The 22,171-nt window shown below is 41.7% G+C and overlaps 1 long non-coding RNA gene across 2 annotated transcripts; it reads left to right on the plus strand.

Annotated features, from left to right (window-relative positions):
* The first annotated feature begins 700 nt into the window (after positions 1-700).
* LOC148007743 (uncharacterized) lies at positions 701-18,631 on the plus strand. 2 transcript variants are annotated; one of them, XR_015647254.1, is made up of 4 exons: positions 701-1,037; positions 2,097-2,281; positions 15,643-15,779; positions 18,036-18,631. It is a non-coding gene; the product is annotated as an uncharacterized LOC148007743 (long non-coding RNA). The 2 variants fall into 2 exon arrangements; XR_015647260.1 differs by lacking the exon at positions 701-1,037 and adding an exon at positions 1,765-1,849.
* Positions 18,632-22,171: the final 3,540 nt, after the last annotated feature.

Consider the following 22,171-nt stretch of genomic DNA (forward strand, 5'->3'; position numbering starts at 1 on the left):
TGCCCCCTTCATTCCTTCTCTGAGACCCAATTTCCTTATTCCTCTTGGAAGGCAGAGCCAGCCTTCCAGGCTCTGGGGTATTGACAGACACAGTACCCTGGGTTGGTCTTTGCAGCACGCATTGTCCAGAGAGTCATTCAGCACTGTGTTGGCTTGCTTTCATTGATTTCAACCCCTGAAGCCTGTAAAACACACCAGTCTATTCAGAAAGTCCTTGTTGGTCTGTGTGTGCTCTGCTTGAAGGGAGGAAAAATGGACAGTGTCCAGTGTTTGTGCCCGTGTGGTATCAGGATCTGTGCTCCAGCATGTGGTTATGCTCGCCTGGGTACAACTCAGGGATGATCTATTCCCTGTGAGTATGACCTCAAGTTTACCTGGTAAAAACACATGTGGTCATGAATGTGGGGGGTTCTGTAGGAATCCACATGAAAGGTCTCATCCCCCCATATTAGATAGGGAATATGGTTGTGCTTTCTGTGACTGACACTGGGAGCCATGGCATTACTTTGGTTTGAGCCGACATCCAGTGGTGCATCTCCCATGCACCCTCTGTGGTGGCCTAAAAGAGAAATGTCTTCCACAGGCTCACTTGGTCCCCAGTAGGTGGTACTGTTTGCAGAGGTTTAGGAGCAGGGGCCTCCCTGGAGGAAGTGTGTCACGGGAGACAGACTTTGAGAACATAGTCACCCTATTTCTAGTTCACTCTCTCAGCTTTGTGCTTGCCGTGAAGTATGCAAGTTCCTAACTTCCTGCACCAGCCGCCAAGCCTACGACTTGCTGCCATATTTCCTTGCCACGATGGAGTCATTGCTCCGGAAACTTCAGCCAAGATGAACTCCCGCTCCCAGAAGCTGCTGTTGGTCCATAGGCTTTGTCGAGGCAGTAGAAAAGAAATTAAGACCGCCTGGTTGTGTGAACGAAATAGATGAGAAGCAAAGCTGAGGTCAGAAAAGCCCATATTAGATGTGCATCCACGAGGATACAAATATCAGCAGTTGTGGATGACAAACCCACAAACGACCACAGCAGTGCAATTTGTAAGTCTTGTCTGTGGACAGGGGCAGGGGCAGGGAAAGAAAACAGAAATAACTGTCCAGGGAGTGGGTAGGAACAAGATGCCCTGAGCTAAGGATGAGGGGCTTTGGTACATTCCACTCTGCCCTTGTAGGCACCTCCCAGCAGTTCCCTGAAGGTGTGCTTCCTTCCTTCCTTCCTTCCTTCCTTCCTTCCTTCCTTCCTTCCTTCCTTCCTTCCTTCTTCCTTCTCCTTCTCCCTTCCTTCCTTCCTTCTCCTTCTTCCTTCCTTCCTTCCTTCCTTCTCCTTCTTCCTTCCTTCCTTCCTTCCTTCTCCTTCTTCCTTCCTTCCTTCCTTCCTTCCTTCCTTCCTTCCTTCCTTCCTTCCTTCCTTCCTTCCACTGTGGGCATTTGAGGACAGGAATTCAGCAACTTTATTTTTGTTCCACAACAAAAATCCTGCCACAACGTAGCTGTCCCCAGAGTGGGTACTAGTTGCGTGACACTTGGTGCACAGTGACTTTGGGACAGCCACTATGGGGAGGTTCAGCAAGTAGGCAGAAATTCATAAACAACACCCAGGACTGAGAGGAGTGTGGCAGTACAATAGAGATAGGGTTTGCAGGCCATGTTTGTGGGTATGTCTGGTTGTTCAGAGAAAGACGCAGAGAAGAGAGCGAGATTCACCTACAGCTAAAGGGCAGGCAGCACGAAAGGAAGGAGACAGGGAGCAGGAAGGAAGTGGCCAAGCCTCTTCACACTGTGTCAGACTTTAAATCACATTTTCTTCCACTTCAGGCAGCAGGTGGAAGAACGTTGGTGGGTGAGGCATATTGGTAGGGTCATAGCTTTTTAATTTAGTTTGGTTGGTTGATTTTGTTTTTTGAGACAGGATTTCTCGGTGTAATCTTCATTGTTTTGGAACTTGCTCTGTAGACCAGGCTGGCCTGGAACTCAAGAGTTCTATCCACCTTCCTCTGTTTCCTGAGTGTTAGGATTATTGGTGTGTGCTGCTGCCTTAGAGTAATGTAATGACCTTCACATAATGGCTTTGAGTTGTGCTGTCATCATCTTGTCTTATAGGTCTACATGGCTTTACTCTAGACTCCCAAAGATGATGGACTACCACATTTCAGGCTTGGACAGAATTTCCTGGATGGATCATCTTGTCACAGCAGATCTCTTACAGAGAACATCTTCATTGGTGAAGCATTCAGAAGTTGAAAATGTGTAGCCATTGAGAAAAAGCAAAATCAAGGGGAGCAAAGGTACCATTAACCAATGCCCTGTGTGTATCCTGTGCACTGGCCAATGTGCTGAGAGGGCCTGTAGCTTAAACCCTCTTTTCAATTGTAGTGGGGCAATGAAAGACACCCTGGTTTCTTGGCTGAGGAGGTTTGAACCCTGGAGACCCTGAAAGGGATGGTAGGAGCTTAGTCTGACTCCCAGGAAGCCAGGCTGGTCACTGGCCCGCAGCCCCCCATAGATTTGTGACAATAGTCACATAAGGGCAATGACCCAAGCCCCTTTGCCGATAGAAGACTTGACTAGGCTCAAGACAGATCTCCATTATAATGAGGCGCCTAAAGGCCTGGAGGCTTAGCCAATGAAGTTTCCCTTCCCAGACACTCCTCCCTGCAAAAAGGAGGAGAAGGGAGACTGTTTTACTCATCCACTTTCCACCATGACAATAAATGCCTTGGAACCATGGACTGCCTCTTTTCATGGGATCTGCCATAGAGAGCCTTAGAGAAGCCCTTCACCTACAGAGCTTTAGCTCCCTCAGAAGGTCTCCCTGCGCTCTCAGCTGTAGCCGACACCACCACGCCCAAGCCCACCATCACATTCCAGCCAAGGACTCTCCCCAGTAGAACCAGCCAGAGCCTCCCACCCCGCCCTCTTTTCCCCCTCTGCCCTGGTCTAGATCCAGCCTCGATGACCCCCACACTGTTCTCAGCTCTTCTGTGGCATCTCAGCGGTGCTTGGATGCCCAAGAGCCTGAGAATTGATGGCCCTAGCCTCCTTACAGGCCTGGAGACCCCGACTAGCTCTGGCTCTGTCCTGCTCAGATTCCCCACACCTGGAGCCCTGTCCAGTGGCTTCACACAGCCATACAGCCGCCCTGCAGTGGCATGGGGTAAGCGTGGTCAAACTTCCCGAGTCCAGCCTCCCCAGTGGCCCAAGCCCTGTGCCGGAGCGGATGTGGGACCCCACCATTTAATCCTACAAATTGTGATGCCATTTTCTGTGCCCCTCTGCAAATCTTTTATCACCAGGTTAAATTGACTCACCCAGAATGTGTTTCAGTTTTGATGAGTCGATTTTCAAACAGATGTTTACAGTTGGTGAAACACAAAAAGAGAGTTAGTTTGTAGAATTTTTCTCTCTGATTAGATGTTGTATGTTCTGCAAGGGACCATGTGCTAAAGGTTTGGTCCTAGGGTTTATGGGAGGTGGTGGAACCTGAAAAAAGTGCAACTTATTTGCGAATCTTTGGATCATAGGAGATGTGCACTTAAGGAGCATTGTGAAACCCAGGTCCTCACTTCACTTTTTTCCTGTTTCCTGGCTGTGAGATGAATGGCTCCCCTCCCTCACATTCCCCCCAGGTGTGGTTGTCTCACCATTGGCCCGAAGCCCCAAATGATCATGGGGTGAAAACTCAGAAACAATGCAGCCAAATAATCCTTTTCACTCCACAGGTTGCCTCGGGTATTTTGTTACAGTAACAGAAAGCTGTGGGTAGTTATTTGCCATATTTGATATAAAAATGTGTGTCCACAGAATAGGTTTCCTGTTTTTAAGTTTAAGATGACACTGATTACACTTCCAGTTGATTTGATTAAGAAATCATTTGATGAATTCATTAATCAGTAATCAGCTGATTACTTAAGTTTTACTAAGTAAGATCATGTTCATTTTTGTGTTTTTACAGTTTTCTGAATGCTTATATCCCTTTAAGTCCTAATACAGGCACATGCTTCGTGCTGTTTATTAGACAGTCACTATCTAATAATGCCAGAGCATTGTGTTAGCGACCCTTGAGATGTAAGCCTCTTTCAAGAGAAACAACGACAACAACAACAACAACAACAACAACAACAAAAACCCAAGTATCAACAGACATTAACTTTGCTATTTAAAATAGTAATCATATGTTCTTAAGAGTATTGATCGATTTTGCTTTGATTTGATGTATCTGTAGTTCATATACTCTCCACCACCTCATCCTCTATGGATTCATGGTGACTAGCAAGGGTCTCAATGTTTCAACAATCTGGTGGTCTATCAGCATTATCGGCAATGTTTGAAACTGATTTGGGGGCCCTATGCAGTGATTTTTAAAGTCAAGTCACTTTAGAAAAAAAATTCGTCATTTTATTGTATGTGTCTCTGTGTGTGCCTGCATGTGTGCATGTGTGCCATGTGTGTACTAGTGCACGCAGGGGCTAGATATTGACAATTAATTGTGATCCATCATGTGGGTGCTGGAAGCTTAACCCAGTCCTCTGTAAGAAGAGCAAGTGCTTACAACCGCTGAGCCATCTCTCTAACCCCAGATGAAGTCATTTATAGGCATACATTATTATTCTCTTCTGGTATGTGAACTAAGGAATAATCGCTAAAAAATAGCTTTAACTTGAAGAAACATAGTATGAGTCCATCTTGAATGACTACGTTGATGCACTGAGACTTGCAGATGCATAAATAAATCAAATCACAGGCACCAAGTTGCGGATGAATATTTATAAGCAGCCCATCCCAGAAACATGTCTCTCCAGGCCATCGTAGATGCTGCTGGTCATCTTGGAGGCTGCTCTGAGAAAGCACTGAACAGTCAAGCTTCTCGTGAGAACTGACTGTGTAAGTACTGTGCTGCTTGACGCCGACTGCTCCACTGCTTTTGGTATGCTGTGGTTACACCTTATAAGCACGATTGCCATTTAATTTCCAGAGACACTCATTAAAAAGACATACAGGAGATATCTTGGTAATTGTTTGTAGAATTATCTAGTCACAAGTCTGTTTTGGATAGATATTGGTGAGAACTGAGTCCTCTATTTTCAGACCAAGTGACTGGACATTTCCCTTCCTAAGGGTAACCTTTATCTCCAGACTGAGAGGTCTGTCTAGCCTTACTCCACACTGAAGATCCTGAGCACAGGACACTTCACTCTTCAGCATGTAGTATTCTCCGTGTCTGCCCTTTTGTGTGAGGACTCAAGTAAGCGAATAACATGAGACACTTTCCTATAGCCTCTCTATTAATAATCCTGAGACATTCTTCTGCCAATTTTCCTCACTGTATTTGATATATCCATGTCTTACTTCAGTTTAAGAAGTCTCGGTATGAGGCCTGGAGAAACAGATCATGCTTAGTCCCACATGCCTGAGGACTGACTTGGGTTTTCATGACTCATTAAAAAAAGAAAAACACTAACCTAATTGATGAACTCCAGATCAGTGAGAGGCTCCTGTCTTAAATGGAGTTTATGATATGTCTGAGGATGATGCCTGATGTATAGTCTCTCTCTCTCTCTCTCTCTCTCTCTCTCTCTCTCTCACACACACACACACACACACACACACACACACAAGTTTGCATACATACTCGTGAAGAATTATCTCACGGAACTGGCAGTGGTGGGATGTTCCCGCCCTTTTGTGTGATGTAGACATACCTGGATTTACCTGGTTTTAAAATGACATTATTCTGTGCATAGCATTTGCCGCTCATTTCAAGTTCCCTTCGATTTCCTCTGGGTTGGGTCTATTTTGTTTTATTCATAGCTTTGTCTAATGATCTGGAAGGTAGACTTTTTTTTCTATTTCAACGATAAAAAATACAAAATTTAACCTATCAATGTCAACTGCTATTTTTATGCTCTTCTTCCAAATAAGGCAAATTCCTCTGAATAATTTGAGTTCCAGTTTCTCCAAACTTATGTATATATGGATGCCTATTTTTGTCCTTTGTATAATTTAACTCTTCCCAAACAATGTTTTCCTTGGTCTATATAATAGATTATATAGATTCTCAAGGCTAGTTTTATCCAGTTTTTTTTCACATCTCTAAGATTCCTCCATCGAGGTGCACCTATTATCACTCCTAATTATACCCTTTAAATGTTCTACTAATGAATATTAGTAGAATTCAGTCCCTATATCTAATATTTTTATTTCATTTTTCTTTCATTTACAAGAGATGTGTTACTAGGTGCACATGGATCCGTCAGTTATTTCTTTCCAACATCTCTGGCATTCATTACTGCAGCTGTGAAGTCAACTATCACTCCAGTTTTTAATTGCAAGAGCAATGTGTCATACTCTTTGCTTGGGATCTAGAATGTACCATTCTGTTTACTTCTGTTTGGCTTGTATTCTTGAATCTTCTGGTTAAACTACTTGAACACTTGTATAAAGTCTCAGCCACTGTGCTTCTGAATCATATTTGTTTTATGTTCCATATTAAATCAAAAACCTTCAAACTTGGTTTTCACCCCCTTTATCATGGCAGTTATCATGAGATGGGGTATCTGATAACTCTCTATTTGGAGTATATGAAAATTGTTTCTGCTGTGAGATTACTCTAAGTCCAGTTTAACTGTATGGTCTTCTCCTGCTCTTAGTTATGTTGGATTTTTAAGATGGATATTGTATTTGAAAAACCGCCCTAAAAATTTATTGAAATCTAGGGTGATTTCATTGAAAAATTCTTTGTCTTCATTCTTCTTGGTACTCTGGGACACTTGCAGACTGGAGTTATTCCCAGTGCACTAGGTGTGTTCTGTGAGAGATACTGCACTTCCAACTGCATTTCACATGTTTTTAAGTTTCGAGTAAATCTAATTAAATATTTTATAAGCATTAAAAGTTTTAGAAGTGCATATAGAAAAAGGGAAAAAGAACCTAGAAAACCAAACTTAAATGCCTTAAATGTCTTATGAGTATCGGAGCCTAATAAGCTTTAGGCCACCGGCTGAATCCCCAGTGCTATTTACAAAAACAATGAACAAAACCACACATGTTTCTTCTAGTTAGTGGGAGCAATTAAACACTTAAATAAATATTTTGATGATGAATATTATATTTAATTAGACAAAGAGACTGAAATCATAACCTCCCGTCCCCCTTGGTTGTATGATTAGCTAGTAGTATAACTGTAATCAACTTTTTAAATTATGTTTGAGTGTACCATATACATATCTGATTCCCACAGACTCCAGAAGAGGGCACTATATCTCTTGGTATTATAATTACAGATGGTTGTGAGCTGCCACGAGGGTGCTGGGAACCAAACCAAGTTCTGTTAAGGTTAATGAGAACTGTACCAATGTACATATGGTGTCACACTTCTTTTAATCCTAGAACTTATCTATTTCTTTGCTTCAAATCCATGGCTGTGTCTCTGTGTGTATTCCTGATATACACATATGCATGTCTTATGATATTCAATACCAGTTCCTTTTCACCACTGTCTGGGGAGCCAGACAACTTGCTGTATGAACTGTCACAGGGGGAAAAGTTTGAGCCTCTCCCTTGAGTGAACACAGCTAATATCAGTAGAGCTGCTGAATGGATGGGCTGAACTCCAAAAAACCTTGAAAGTCAAATTTTTCATCTGAAGAATATAGGTCTTTTCATTTTGCTTGAGTATTTGTTTTTTGTTAAGTGGCTTATTCAAGAATAAATAAGCTAAGAATTATAAAGGTGGAAGGAGCACATTTTCTATGTAAGAAAATAGATTATAAAGAGAATGCATGATGTTAGAGTATCCGGTTCCTGCCCAGAAGGAAATGAAAATTCAACACTCTGGCAAGAGAAAGGCATACTGCCCAGAGACGATTCTGGCAACAAATTCAAAAGAATTGCAAAGAGAACTTCGGAGCAGAGCCTTGCTTCTCACAGTAGCATCTCTAAACCTCTCACAGGGGCTCTCCATCTCTAATCATACTGAAGGGATAAATTGTAATAACTGTATGAGGTGCCCACAGCAGAGGCAGAGGCCATTCTGGGGTCTTGAGCATCTAGGACTGAACCACAGCTCCCAAAATGGAGTACTTAAGGCAAGGTTGCAAATTGTACCACAATAAATCAGTGTAACATGGCTGAGAGACACAAATGCAACACTGAAGAAAAGAAAGAGTTCTCAACAAATAGTCCTAGAAACAACTGCATATCCATCCTCATGTGAAGAGAGTAATCGAAACACCGAGCTTCCGCTATCTCAAGGCTGGGAGGTGGCTCAGGTGACTTAGGACCCATGCCAGGTGACTTAGGACCAAGTGCAACTCCAACTCCAGAGGATCAGATGTCCTCTTCTGGCCTTCTTTGGGGACCTGCACGTATGTGGCATACCTTCCCGTAGACAGGCAAACATTCAAATAAAAAGCAAATCTAGAAAATTATCTCAAAATGTATTCTGTAGTAAATATAAAACACTTAACAACAAAGTTCCTAAAGAGGTGACATAGGAGAAGGCTGGGGGCTATAGCTCGGTGGGAGAGGGCTTGTCTAGCATGCACAGGGTTTTAAGTTCGATATTCAGCACTGCCAATAAAAATAAAGCAAGAGAAAACCTTGATGACCTTGGGTTTGGCAAAGACATTTTAGAAAGGACACCAAGAGAACAATCCATGACAAAAAGAATTAATAAGCAGGACTTCATTAAAATTAAAAACCTCTGCTCTGTGAAAGACAAAGTCAAGAGAGTGAAAAGGCAAGCGCAGCCTGGGAAAGAGTATTTGCAAAGGACATCGTCTGATAAAACGCTATTATCTAAAACATACAAAGAAGGCTAAAAAGTCAACAATAAAAGATGAACAATCTGATTAAAGTGGGTGGAACCTATGACAGATAGCTCATCGAAAAAAGACATTAAAATGGTAAATAGCCATGTGGGAAGGTGTTCTATTTCACACGCCATTAGGAATCACAAACTAAGACACTGACATGTGCTACAGGCCAATGATAACAGCCTAGACTCCAAATGCTGGTGAGGATACAAAGGAATGTTTAGATTCTTGTCTGCTGGGAATCCAAGATGGAACGGCCACTTGCAAAGTCAGTTGGACACTCCGAAACAGAACCAAACAAAATCTTAGCATTTTATCTAATAGGAGCACACGTTAGTATTTGCCCCAAAGGGCTGAAAATTCATATCCGTATGAGAATCTTCACATGGACATTTATGACAGCATTGCTCATTGCTGCCCAAACTAGGAACTAATCTAGGTACCCTCCAAGAGGAGGATGGGTGGGTATACTGTGGTGCATTCAGACAATGGAGCACCACTATGTACTAAGAAGAAATGACCCACTGAGTCATGAAAAGATGTGGAGAAGACTTAAAGCATCTCAGTAGGTGTGAGCTGAAAAGGCTTTGTGCTGTATGTCTCCAATCATTTGATATTCTGAAAAAGGCAAAACTATGTAGACATGGAAGAGATCAGAGTTGAAGAAGGAGGATGAGTCAGTGGGCCCCTGAAGAATATCAGAGCAGTGAAGCTATCATGCGTGATACGACAATGTTGGAAGTGTGTCATTACATGTTTGTGAAATCCTATAGACTGTGATTGTAATGTGTCAGTGCAGGCTCATCCAGTGTAACAAAGGGACCCTGCTTCATCAGATGGGCCATCAGACTATGCAGCAACTGGATATGTGCAGGAGTTATATGGAAACTTCCTGAACTTTCTGATCAGTTTGGTTGTGTAAATTGGTTCTGCACCAATAAAGAAAGTGGACTGAACAACAGCTATGTCAATGTACCCAAATGATCAGAGATGGTTACAATGAGTAGCTCCACAGAGGATCTCAGACCAGCCACCCATTAACCTTGGGGTTAAATTGTCTTCTCCACCCTCCCTGTCTGAGTCATCCTTGAGAAGAATGGATGACAAACAAGGGCAGCATTCTGGAAAAGGACCTTTCGAAGGACGGTGTGGTTACCGAGGAGACTCAAACTCTGACCAGAGGTGATGTTGCGTGAGCAAGGTCAGCTTTTCTGGATTCAGCAGCACTGGAGGCCCAAGAGGAGTACAGTGTCTAGAGACAAATACTACACATCCAGGTCTAACTGCTCTGCATGCTCAAAGCTGCTTAAACAGGTTTCTGTAATGTACATTCACAAGTTGGGTCAAACACTAGAAAAATTGCATTAGGCTTATCTCCTTCCAGCATTAACACTTGTGAAGCTGCACATGATGAGTGGGGCAGACTGATACCTCTCATAGGCAGGTGTCATTGTCCCCAACTCTAAAGGATAAGTTCACCATTTACACACTGAATGTCTACACAATGCATAATGAGTCTCATAAGGAAGGCTACCCAAATTAAAGTGCCACCAACACCTGATGTCAAAAGACACAGATGCTCCCTGAGGAGTGAGCTCAGAGCTAGAGAATTCCAGGGCAGGGACCGGACATTGTCAAACCCACTCCTCTCAGAGATCACAGAGCAGAGTGGAGGGCAGTGAACTGGAACCTATTTCCTTCTTCCTGTCTCTAGAAACTGGAAGGTACCGTATCAGGGCCCCAGTCTTCCTGCCTCTGTGCTCAAGCCAGATGTATGTAAGGCGGTTTTACGAGACTGTTCTTTGTTTGCACCACAAAGAGATTTTTAGATTAGATTTGGGTAAGCCAGAGGATACAGGTGGCTTGTCTCTTTGAGATGCGGGAAATGCTGTTGTTGTTCCTCTGATGATTCACCGTTTAAATACTGACAAAGAGAGGGAGAACCCTGAAGAGGGGAAAGTGGACAGGCTTAGCCAAGTGGTTACAAGGGATGAAACCCTCACCTTCTCTGGAGTGCCTCTTTAATCTTCTCACCTGACAAAAACCTGGGCACACTGACTATGCCACTGAGAGCAGGACCAGAGGTGACAAAGGCAAGGGCTGTTTAGAGATAGCAGAAAACACAAGACCAGGCTTGCTCATTGCTGAACCAAACACCTTTTCATAACATCAGTGTATGTCTGCTAGGTACAGATGTTACTAATGGACTCAGTGTCATCTCGTGCTGTGACTGGGTATGACTGGAATTGTAGTGGGAACTGGAGAGAGTGACAGACTGAGTGAAGTAATATGGGATCATGGATGCTGGGTAATACTGATTATTAACTTGATAGGATCTAGAATGCCCCAGAAAACAGAGCTCTAGCAATGCCTGTGAGAGATGATCCAGATGAGCTTTCAGGGGCTAGAAGACTCACCTTAGCTGTGGGCAGCGCCATCCCATGGGCTGGGGACCTGAACTGGATAGGAAACATCTCTGTGCTTCCTGTGGACATTATGTGATTGTCTCAAGATCCTGCTGCCATGCCTTTCCCCCATGATTCCCTTGAACTGTGATAAATCTTTCCTTCCCTAAGATGCTTTGATCAGCTACTTTGTCTCAGTAAGAAGGTAAGTAATAGATACATATGGCATCTTGTCAAATGCAATGATGAGGTAAGTGCAACCCTGTAGGTGAGAGCACAGTGCAACTAAAAGAGGTTGAAAGGCGGCTGGAGAGCTGGATCAGAGGTTAAGAGCACTGACTGATCTTCCAGAGGTCCTGAGTTCAATCCCCAGCAACAAGGTGGCTCGCAACCTTCTGTAATTGGATGTGATACCCTCTTCTGGTGTGTCTGAAGATAGCTACAGTGTACTCATATATATAAAATAAATAAATCTGAAAGAAAGAGGGAGAGAGAGAGAGAGAGAGAGAGAGAGAGAGAGAGAGAGAGAGAGAGAAAGAGAGAAAGAGAGAGAGAGAGAAAGAAAGAAAGAAAGGAAGGAAGAAAGAAAGGAAGGAAGGAAGAAAGAGGATAATAGCGATAGATGTAGACCTCAAGCAGTTCTCTGCTCTTTCGCTACCTTAGGTGATCTCAGAAGAAAACAACTATTTGCCAGGCATGATAGCAACATTTCATGTAGAAACTCACAGCAGCTGGGACTGCTTAACCAAAGCCCGCATAAGATCAAGTCAGCCAAAACCCTAGCATACATGGAGGGAAAGCTCATGAAGTCCTCTCCAAATAGATAAGCTTTTCGCAATTGATGGGTACTGGGAGCTGGAGCCATTGATTTTCCAGTTTCCTTCTGGAATCCAGTCCCTGAGTAGCTTACTGTGTTCCAGTAGGATGGCCCTACACCCATTCTCACACAAAAAACACTGAGTAGGCTCAGTGGGTTTGAAGAGTAAAGGAGCACCTGAAATTGGGAGATGGGAGGAAAATGTGGTAGGAGGAATCTGAGGTGAAGGATCCAAAGGTGTGTGTGTGTGTGTATATTGAATTCTCAAAGGATAAACAATCACCACTGAAATATTTCTCAGAATTTAAAGCTAGAATTAGATTGAGGAAATGAAGTGTGTAGTGACACAAAGGGATGAAGGGACCAATTAAAGTCTAACCATTTAACATGAGAGTGAATAAATGCTCAGAAGGGAATATAAAAGAAAAGCAATGTGATCAGTTATGAGGGCAGATCCTACGCCCTGGCTTTCCTGGTAAGCTGGGCTTGAGCATCTATCCTTAATAGTTAAAGAATCAATAATGAAAAGCAGATACATGAGGTGTTTTCAATGAGGCCACACTGCAAAGAAGGGCAAGTCAAGAGGTCCAGAAACAAATTCCTCAAAACTTTGGAGTTCTGACATAAAGTTTAGGTTTAAATTGATAGCAAGAAGTATACATACTCAAGCAGTCCTGGTCAAGATGTGGTGGCAACCTTGTCAGAATACTGTGAAATATCCTTCCCTGGGACAAGTTTCCCCTCTGGCTGGCACAGGGGCTGCAGTCTTTTTCTTCTCCCAACACAAGACTCCTAGAGAAAACCTCAAATGTTTGGTGTCCATTGCAAACTCCCACTGAAAAGTTCAGGGTCTCCCTTTGAATATCTTCATTCTACCCAAAGAGTTGTAAATGCAACTGGACAAGTGCTAAAGATAAATTTCAGGATGACATGCATGTAACCAGAAGGGTTGGAGGTCTCCATCCTCAGTGTATGAGCCTGGGTACACTATTACAGGAGGAAACCGTGTATATTGTGGGAACGAGTGGACCTCTGATTCTCGTGCCTTCTCCTGGGCTCTCTCATTTCCTTCTGTTGGTTTGTCTTGTCCAACTTCCATGTGAGAGCTTTTGTTTTGTTTATCATAGTTCATTTTGTTTATTTAAAAAAAATAAATGAATGAATGAAAACCTAACTACTAGGGCAAAGGTTAACCGTCATACCTACTGGGAGAGGGAAAATAGCATCAACCACACCAGGGCAGGCCTCACATTTATGAGAATTGTCTGGTATATAATGGATTCCACAGTTTGTGTGTGTGTGTGCGCGTGCGTGCGTGCGTGCATGAGTGTGTGTGTGTGTGTGTGTGTGTGTGCATGTATGTTTGCTTTTATTTAGCTATAGCTTTCTTTTTTTTCTTTTTGGCCATTGTTTTATTTTTCTTGATTTTTGGATGGTTTTGTTATTGTATTAGGTTTTAGTTTGTATTTTGAGAAAGAACTTAAATTTGGCCACATAGGTAGGGGGAGATGGAAAAACTTGGAAGAGGGGAAGATATGATCAAAATATATTTAAATGTAAAGATTTTTAGATAATAATATAATAGTAATAATAATAAACAAGCAGAAAATGGTGTTAGAAGCTGGTGAAGTAGATGTCTAAAGTGCATAGACTTGAGTGATGACAGACTTCAAATAAAATCGTTACCACAGCTCTCATCATTGACAGAAACCTAAGAGAAATTCTAGAAGCTGAAGGCCTGATAAGAAACGTAAGTGAAGAAAAAGGACAGGGGCAATGGAGTCAGGCCTTCCACGTACAGAACATCTCCACAGAACATTTGCTGGGAGACGAGGGGGAGGAGGAGGCATGGATTTTGCTCTGCCTTTGAGAAGGATGTGATTGTTCTCAGGCAAAGTTTCTTCTGGAAGAGCTGGGTAGCAAACAAGGGGCATGTTTAGATAATTATTAAGTTGAACCCCAGGTCTTTCTCCATTCATAGATAGCATGGGCTTTTTGTGGGCCCAGTTTCTTGAATTGATTTCCATATGTGGTCTCAAAACTGAATGTGGGGCCGTGAAAACTTCCACAACTGTAAAAAGGATTCTGAATACATAGCTCCGAATATAAATTCCAAAATCAGATGTGAAACGAATCTGAGTCCTTTATGAATGTGCTGTGTAATGTGTACTTTGAGTGGGCATTCAGTCGCTAGGAGTCAGAAACCATTGAAGTTCCTTGCTCGGATGTTTTGGATGACTATATGTTATGAACTACTGTGTCTTTACTCTGCACCCCAAGTTTTCTGCTCTTACAGAAACAGAGCAGCTTAATATGAAAAGGAAACTCTTATGTATTTTTCCATCACCATCCCTCAGCATGTAAATAACAAATCAATACCTCTTTGGATTGGATTGTGTTGGAATGTTTGAATGCAATCCTGTGAGATGCTCAGTGGGTAAAGTGGGACTTGTCACCAAACCAAACAATCTGAATTTGACCCCTGGGATCCACATGGTGGAGGAAGAATACAGATTTCTGCAAGTTGTCCGCTGGTCTCTCTGTACACACTGTGTGCAAGTGGTCCTCTGGGCTCTACACGCACACTATGCACACATTTACCTACACAGAATGAATACATGAAAAAAAAACATGATTTAAAAAAATAAATTAAGTTGCTGACTTGAATTTCACAAGGAAAGTTTAATGACTTTTGGGTTGTATCATAGTTACTATCCTATTGCTGTGAAAAGAGGCCATGACCGACACTACTTATAAAAGAAAGCTTTACTTAAGGGCTTGCTGATAGGTTTAGAGAGTTAATCCATGAACATGGTGGCAAGAAGCATGTCAGAAGGCAGGCAGGCAGGCAGGCATGGTGCTAGAGCAATAGCGGAGAGATTACATCATGATAAGAAGGTAACAGGCAGAGAGACCAAATTGGCCATGTGTGAGCTTTTGGAACTTCAAATCCAGTAAAACCATACCTTCTAATACTCCCCAAATGTTTCCCATAACTCAAAACAAAACATTCAAATATATCAAACTATAAGGAGTCATTTTTCTTCATACCACTACAATTTGGGAAGAACAATTTTTGAAGTAGCCCTAAACAAACTTGTGTCATCTGTTACTGTGTGCTAATGTCGATCAGTGTTATTAGGACTGACAGCCATAGAGCCAGAATCTCAATCAGCTCTGAACAGGGTACCCTCTGAAGATGCTCTACCCTTCCATGTGGTATTTAGCCACCATTTAATTCTTCATATGAAAGCAAACAAGCGTGGCTATTGCATTAGCATGAAATTTGCTTTATCCCTTGATGTTATATGTGCACCAACAAATTGTTTCAAGACACGTCTTTGTGAATATTTGATCAATGGCTGCTTGATTTGTACAATTGTTTTATATGCCTAGATTCCTGGGGTTGCATTAAGAAAAACCCCTATGTTCTAGAGGATGAATAATCATAACCCTCATAGAAACACTGGGGAAACTCAGTTTAATATCAGACCTGTGTCATCCTTTTGGTTAAACATGTCACATGTTATAGTCAATTCTCTTAATCATGTGAGTTATTTGTGACATTGATGGTTTGACTCAAAGTGTACCAATTTCTCCTTTTCTCATAGGATTGTGCAAACTGGAGGACATGGGAGGTTCTTGGTCAGAAGAAAATCTTAGAAGTCTTTTCCTTTGTCAATACAAGATATGAGTGCTGGCTTGTGAAGCGCACTACCCTGGAGAACACTGCTCCTCTGATTTCTGGGTGAATGAACCTTGACTTTCCTGACCCTGTTAGTTGGCAAGCTATCAATATGATGCCCTGCATGCACCATGACGACTGTACTCTACCTTAAAATCTAGTTGATCTGCACACAACTGAGGCCATAGCCTTTAGGTTGGTGCTCAAATTAGATTGACTGTTGAGAGAGCCATCGTGTCCCCTGGAGCAATGTCCTCCCTGCATCTTAGCAGAGAACACGTGGTCCTGATTGGTACCCAGTTGCCCTCCTCCTGCTCTTCTCTGTATTATTCTCTGCCTTGCTTTTAATGTAGAAGACTTGCTTTAATAGATCTGGTCATAGGGGCCGGAGGAGGGTTCATTCTGAGACTGGAGGGCTAGGGTAGAGAGGAAATAAGGCTCTTTCCTAGACAGAGATGCTAGACAAGGCCCTGCACTTCCCTCACTGGAGCTGCTGCCATTGCTGCTCAGCTGGGATTATCTTCTTGCTTCTCTTGTTTCTGGGATACCATAACACCCTGGTGGACTGTCTCCCCACACTCTATTCACATCAATCTATCTGGTAGAGTATACGGGTCATAACTACTGCCATCGTAGTCTGTCTAGATTGTTACAGGAGAAAAAATGCATTGGGCTGAGCAGCTTAAATATTCAACTCTGGATTCTTACAGTTCCTGGTCAAGGAGCTGATGGATTTGGTATCTGCAGAGGTTCGGCTTTTCTAGTTCATCATTGGCCATTTTCTTACTCCATGCTTATACAGTGGGAAAGATAAGTTCTGAGAATTCTCCCACATTTCACCTTCTCCATTCAAAAACACGCCAGAACAATCAACCAGAGATGGGAGTCAGGGCATAGTAAAATGTAATCTGGGATTCACTCCTGACAGATGCCATAGCCTTTATTCACATTTTTACTATATATTATATGGTCTCTCCATGCAGAAAATGTGAGCAAATGGAAACGACAACAAAAATAAATCACTGTTTGTTTGTTTGTTTGTTTGTTTGTTTGTTTGTTTGTTTGAGAAGAGGTCTTACTGTATAGATCAGGCTAGCCTGGAACTCATAGAAATCCATCTGCCTCTGCATCTACCTCTGCACTTGAATGCTGGTGTTAAAGGCAGGATTGGAGTGATGGCTGGAATTCGAGTAGAGACAGTGACATCATAATGAAATGGTGTCATGTAGCTTTTGAGGCAAGCATCATAGTATGGAAAACTGGAAGCCTTCTCTTTCTACAGAGTTTCTTTGTGCTGTTTTAACTGTCCTGAACTCACTCTGTAGACAAGGCTATCCTTGAACTGACAGAAGTCTGCCTGCCTCTGCCATCACCATCCTACTTGCAGCCTGTTCTTGAGGTAGTGTTATAAAAACACTAAGCTCACTCCTGGGGCTTCCATTCTCATGAAATTACTGCCCTTGAAGGCTCTGTTTCCAGATATTAGGGGTTAAGATTCCTACATATGGGCCAGTGAGATGGTTCAGGCTTGAGATTCTCCTACCACCAGGCTGCCTGCTTCATGACCACCTCTCCTCTGCTCTATTCATCTCTGTAACCACTAAAACCCTTACCAAAATGAATACGTTAAAATCCTTTTAATTTCTTCATCCTGGCATTTGCCTTTGAAAGGTAACAAGAACATCTGAAGTCATGAAACACTCCCATTAGTTCAGAGGTGGGCATTCTGTTGACTCAGCTCGTATCTTGGGGTAAAAACCAGCCCTGGGATATTTTATAAAACAACCACTTGATAAGTTTGAGGCATAACAGAAATCACGAGTATATGCCTGAGGAATCTATGGGAACATATCCACTCATAGAAGCACCATATTGCTATGAATTTCACATTTTACTATCCCATTTCCATTGGTAGAATCCATTTATTTTTGTGTGGGACACCTCAGTGAACATATGAATTTCTAGTCTCCCTTTAGTTACAGAATCTCATTCGATGGGCAGTTTGAGGAATCATTGCCTTGGTAGTGTTGATAGCTACATAATATTCCACTAGCTGAAATCTTGTCATGTAGCCTTTAAAAAAGATACCTTGACCAACTGTCTGCATTCCATGGCACAACGGTAAGGTGGTAATAGGACAGGAGGGATGAAGCTGATTGCCTTGTGATGTGGCCTGAGAAAATGTTATGGAAACCAGGTTAGGTCATAAAGAAGTGACCACACTGGACTTCAAAGCATAGATTCCCACCCCCCCCCACCAACAATCAAGAAAGTCAGACCTAACTCCAATCATCATGTTTTTACTTACCTAATACACAGAACTGAAGTGAGAGCCAAGTAGAAGTAGTCCGTGCTGGGGACATGTCAAGAAGCTAAGAAGAGTTAAGTGGGGAAACTCAGCGCTCACAGGACAGCTGTCATCTCGAGGCTGAGGACTGGCCATATGGCAGAGAAGATGCACTTTTGATCACTGGACAGAATTAACAGGGTGACAGATTTGGGCTCAATCATAGGGACATTCTCTAATCATCCCAACTGTCACAGAGTGGAGTGTTGACTCGAGGCACGCCGTGACCCCTGCACAGTGGACATGTGCCGGCTGGCATGCCATCTGTCAGAGATGCCATCAAACCTGACAACTTGCTTCAAAAATAACATTTTGCAATGGTTATTGAATAGAACATGCCCACAGGAGACTATTTAGAGAATAAAGCACTTACAAGAAGGCAGGCTCATCTTGAACCCCATGTTCATAGGTGAACACAGACACACAGTTCCATGCACTTCCGTTTAGTTCTCTCTCTCTCTCTCTCAACGCATAAAACTGCATACTTAAAAGTTGCATATTAAAAACTTGATTGTACTAAATGCCATAAACTCTCATTAAATACACCGGTACTACTGCTATAGTTTAATCATTTTTCTTCATTTATATGCTTTTCTGCTCTGCCATTAAATAATACTCAGAAATGGGACTTCAATGTTGTGCATGAACTTATCTTGGATAAAAATGTCTTATGTTGCTCCCACTTATGCTTGGTCAAGTATCTTAAATCTGTACATTTTAGCTTTTTATGTGTGTGAAAAGGGCACAGAAATAGGGCTCTGAGAATGCTGAGAGTTTTCTTCTTTTGATTGCTGTACTGCTGTGGATCAAACCCAGGTCTCAAGTAAGCTAGGAAACTCCTTTGGTGCTTGACTATATCTCCAACCTTGAAGACATGGGCATTTACATGGCTCTACATGGAAAAGGCCTCAAAAATATGCATGAGTTTGTTGTGGCAAAAGTAGTTATAGGAGTCTTTTTATGAAAATGCATATTTTATGTTTAAAAATTTACTCATTGGAGAGCTGAATTAGTATTTTATTTTCTGATAAAATGAAATTTCATCATTATTAATACTTTTGAACAATTTTAAGTTTTAATTATAGGTTTCCTCTCAGTCTATTAGCCTTTAGAGTAACATATTTTCTTTATTATTTATGACTTTATTATGTAAGATTTCTTTGCCATATCATTACAATTATACATATGTAGAATTAACATTTAAGTTTTTTAAATCTATACATTATGCAAATCTCCCAGCTTATTTTAAGATTTGTACTTTCTTGATTTTTCAAAAACATAAATGAAAATAAATATATCACTGATCTCTAGTACTTTCTTATACATCTGGATGCTTAGTATGTAAAATATATGCTATGTTACTTCATTCTGTATACTATTATATATGGTAAATTATCACAAATTACTTTAAAATATGTAACATGGCATAGTAATATTTACTTTTTATTTCTTCCAAAGTTTATAATAGAAAAACTAAACTCATTCATATTTTTGCAATATCATCTCACTTGCAATACTTGGTTTCATTTCTTACATATTTTTATGTTGCAAATACCTATTTTTCTTCTGATATGTTAGTAGTCAAGTATTTTAACTTTTATTAGTAATGGGTATTATATTTTTAACATTACAACAATAATATGAAAGATGTATTTCTTTTAACAACAAGATTTTTTGTTTGGTTTTTTGTTCTTTTGATTTTTGCAAAATATCTCATTGCCTTCTGAACCTCTCTTTTATTTTCTTTTCATCTTTTGTTCTAGCTCTTATTTCTTAGACTGGAATTGTTGAAAATTGGGCAACTATTGGCAGTGTAGTGTCGTGGCTAGTTGGAGCACTAAAGACTTTGCAGATTTGAAACTTAGTTCTATATAACTGCCTGAGTCTGTTACCTATGTAATCTCTCTTGCCTCAGTTTCCCTGTCTCTAAAATGGAGATATGTCAGCCTCCTCTTTGGGAGATTTCGAGGAGGAGGAACCTGTATGTGAAGTTGAGTAATAGAGAGCACCTGGAACTTGCTCACTGAATGCTGCTGCTGACAGCCATTCTGAGATGTCAACAGTCTGTGTTGGCAAGAAGGAAGTGTGTATGTGTGTATTGTGTATTGCCAAGGTATGTTGAATTTTAAATAGAGGATATTGTACTAGTTAGGTTTCTGTCAATATGATAAACCACCAGGACTAAAAATAACTTGGTAATGAAAGGGTTTTGTCTTGTTTTGTTTTGTTTTGTCTTGTCTTGTCTTACAGGTTAGGATCCTGGAGGTACAAACTGGAGCAGAAGCCATGGAGGAGTGCTGTTTAGAAGCCTGCCACTCATGGCTTACTCAGTCTTCTTTCTTATAGAACCCACGAGATATTACCAGTCTCACAATGCGCTGGGCTCTCATATCTGTCATTAATGAAGAAAATGACGTACACACTTGCTTTGGGGCTAATCTGATGAAAACATTTTCTCAACTGAAGTTCCCCCTTCCCAGATGACCCTAGCTTGTATCAAGATGACACACACACACACAAAACATCCAATCAGGATAGAGATTATCCTTAATAATTGTATTCAATTGGATGCCTATGAGCAATAAATGAAGGTTCTTAGGGAAGAAATAGTTCTGTCTTTAGACTGCAGCAGGGAAGTCTGCCTGGGTTTCCATCCTGCTCATTTGCTCTCGGGATGGAAGACTTGCCATCCCCACAACAATGGGCTCCCTCCCTCCTACATCTGAGTTTCTTGCTTTTGTTTATTTCTCATGAGGGTGAACTACCTCCCAGTATGGCTAATTATGCTTAGTGCTTACTGGTGACCTTCCACATTCTGAAACCCACCCCCTTTTACATCAGGGGACTCTCTGAGTTGAGAGAGTTGCCCCATCTCTGCTTCTACAGGAAGTACTTGTTGCAGTGACAAGAAACAATTTAAGGGAGAGATGAGTTGGTATTGGCTCTTGGTGACATATGGAGCTGCTCAAGTCTGGACTGTAGTGGCAGCATCCTGGCGGCTTGCTCACAGGAAGTGAACCTGGACTACACATCTGAAGTCCTGAGCCTCAGTAACCACTTCCTCTCACAAGACCCTGTGACCACTTCCTCCAGCAAGACCCCACTTCCTAAAGATGCTGCAGTCCTGAAACAGTGCCACTAGCTGGGGGCTGAGTGTCCCCATGAAGCAGCAGGGGAACATTTCACACTCAAATCAAAACTATTTAAGAAAAAAGTCATCTCTTTCTCCACCTGCTCTGTCCTTTCCTCTTACAGTTCCTGATATATTTTGGTGAGATGGTTCCAAGTTAATTCACCTGAGTCTAGACTTGTGGGCTGAGCTGATGTGGACTTTCAAACAGCTGGAGATAAGAGAGATGTGGATGGTGGAGAGAGGCTGGTGCTCAATGTCAGATCCCTGTGGGAACAGGTCGAGGGCTTCAGAGTGGATCAGAGGGAGGACACAGACAGGCATGGAGGCAACCACATATGAAATATGTGGGCTCTTTTCCCTATCTGATTATACCAAGATATTTTTTAGTGATATGCTATAAATGTACAGAAGGGCTCACCGTATGCTCCATGCTCTAGAAATACTGTTTTTTATACAATCAATCAATGGTGGATGCACTGAAGAGGGAGAGGAAGACAGGTCTCTGAGTTTGAGGCTATCCAAGGTGCATGGTAAGTTCCAGGACAGCTAAGGTTACAGAGTGAGACCCTGTCTCAGTTTCAAAAAACAAGATGATAGATAGATAGATAGATAGATAGATAGATAGATAGATAGAGACAGACAGACAGACAGACAGACAGACAGACACACAGACACACAGACACACAGACAGATAAAATTAATAGGTATAAAATTTAGGCTACTACCCTTGCAAACACATACATTTCACAATTATATGCATGTGTATTTTAAATCATACCACCAGGATAATACCATTGTTTATAATTTGAAAGCAAAACCAGATTTTTCTTGTACCATAGATAAATTCTCAAAATTTCACATATAAATTATTTTATATTTTACCCCTAGTATTTTAAAAGTTATTTTTGTTTGGTTCTGGACCCCAGGACAAAGAACAGAAGTCCATATTTTACATATCAAAGCTGACCTGGCCTC

This window comes from Rattus norvegicus, chromosome 1 (assembly GCF_021556685.1).
Source record: "Rattus norvegicus strain SHRSP/BbbUtx chromosome 1, alternate assembly SHRSP_T2T, whole genome shotgun sequence".
NCBI classification, from domain to species: domain Eukaryota; kingdom Metazoa; phylum Chordata; class Mammalia; order Rodentia; family Muridae; genus Rattus; species Rattus norvegicus.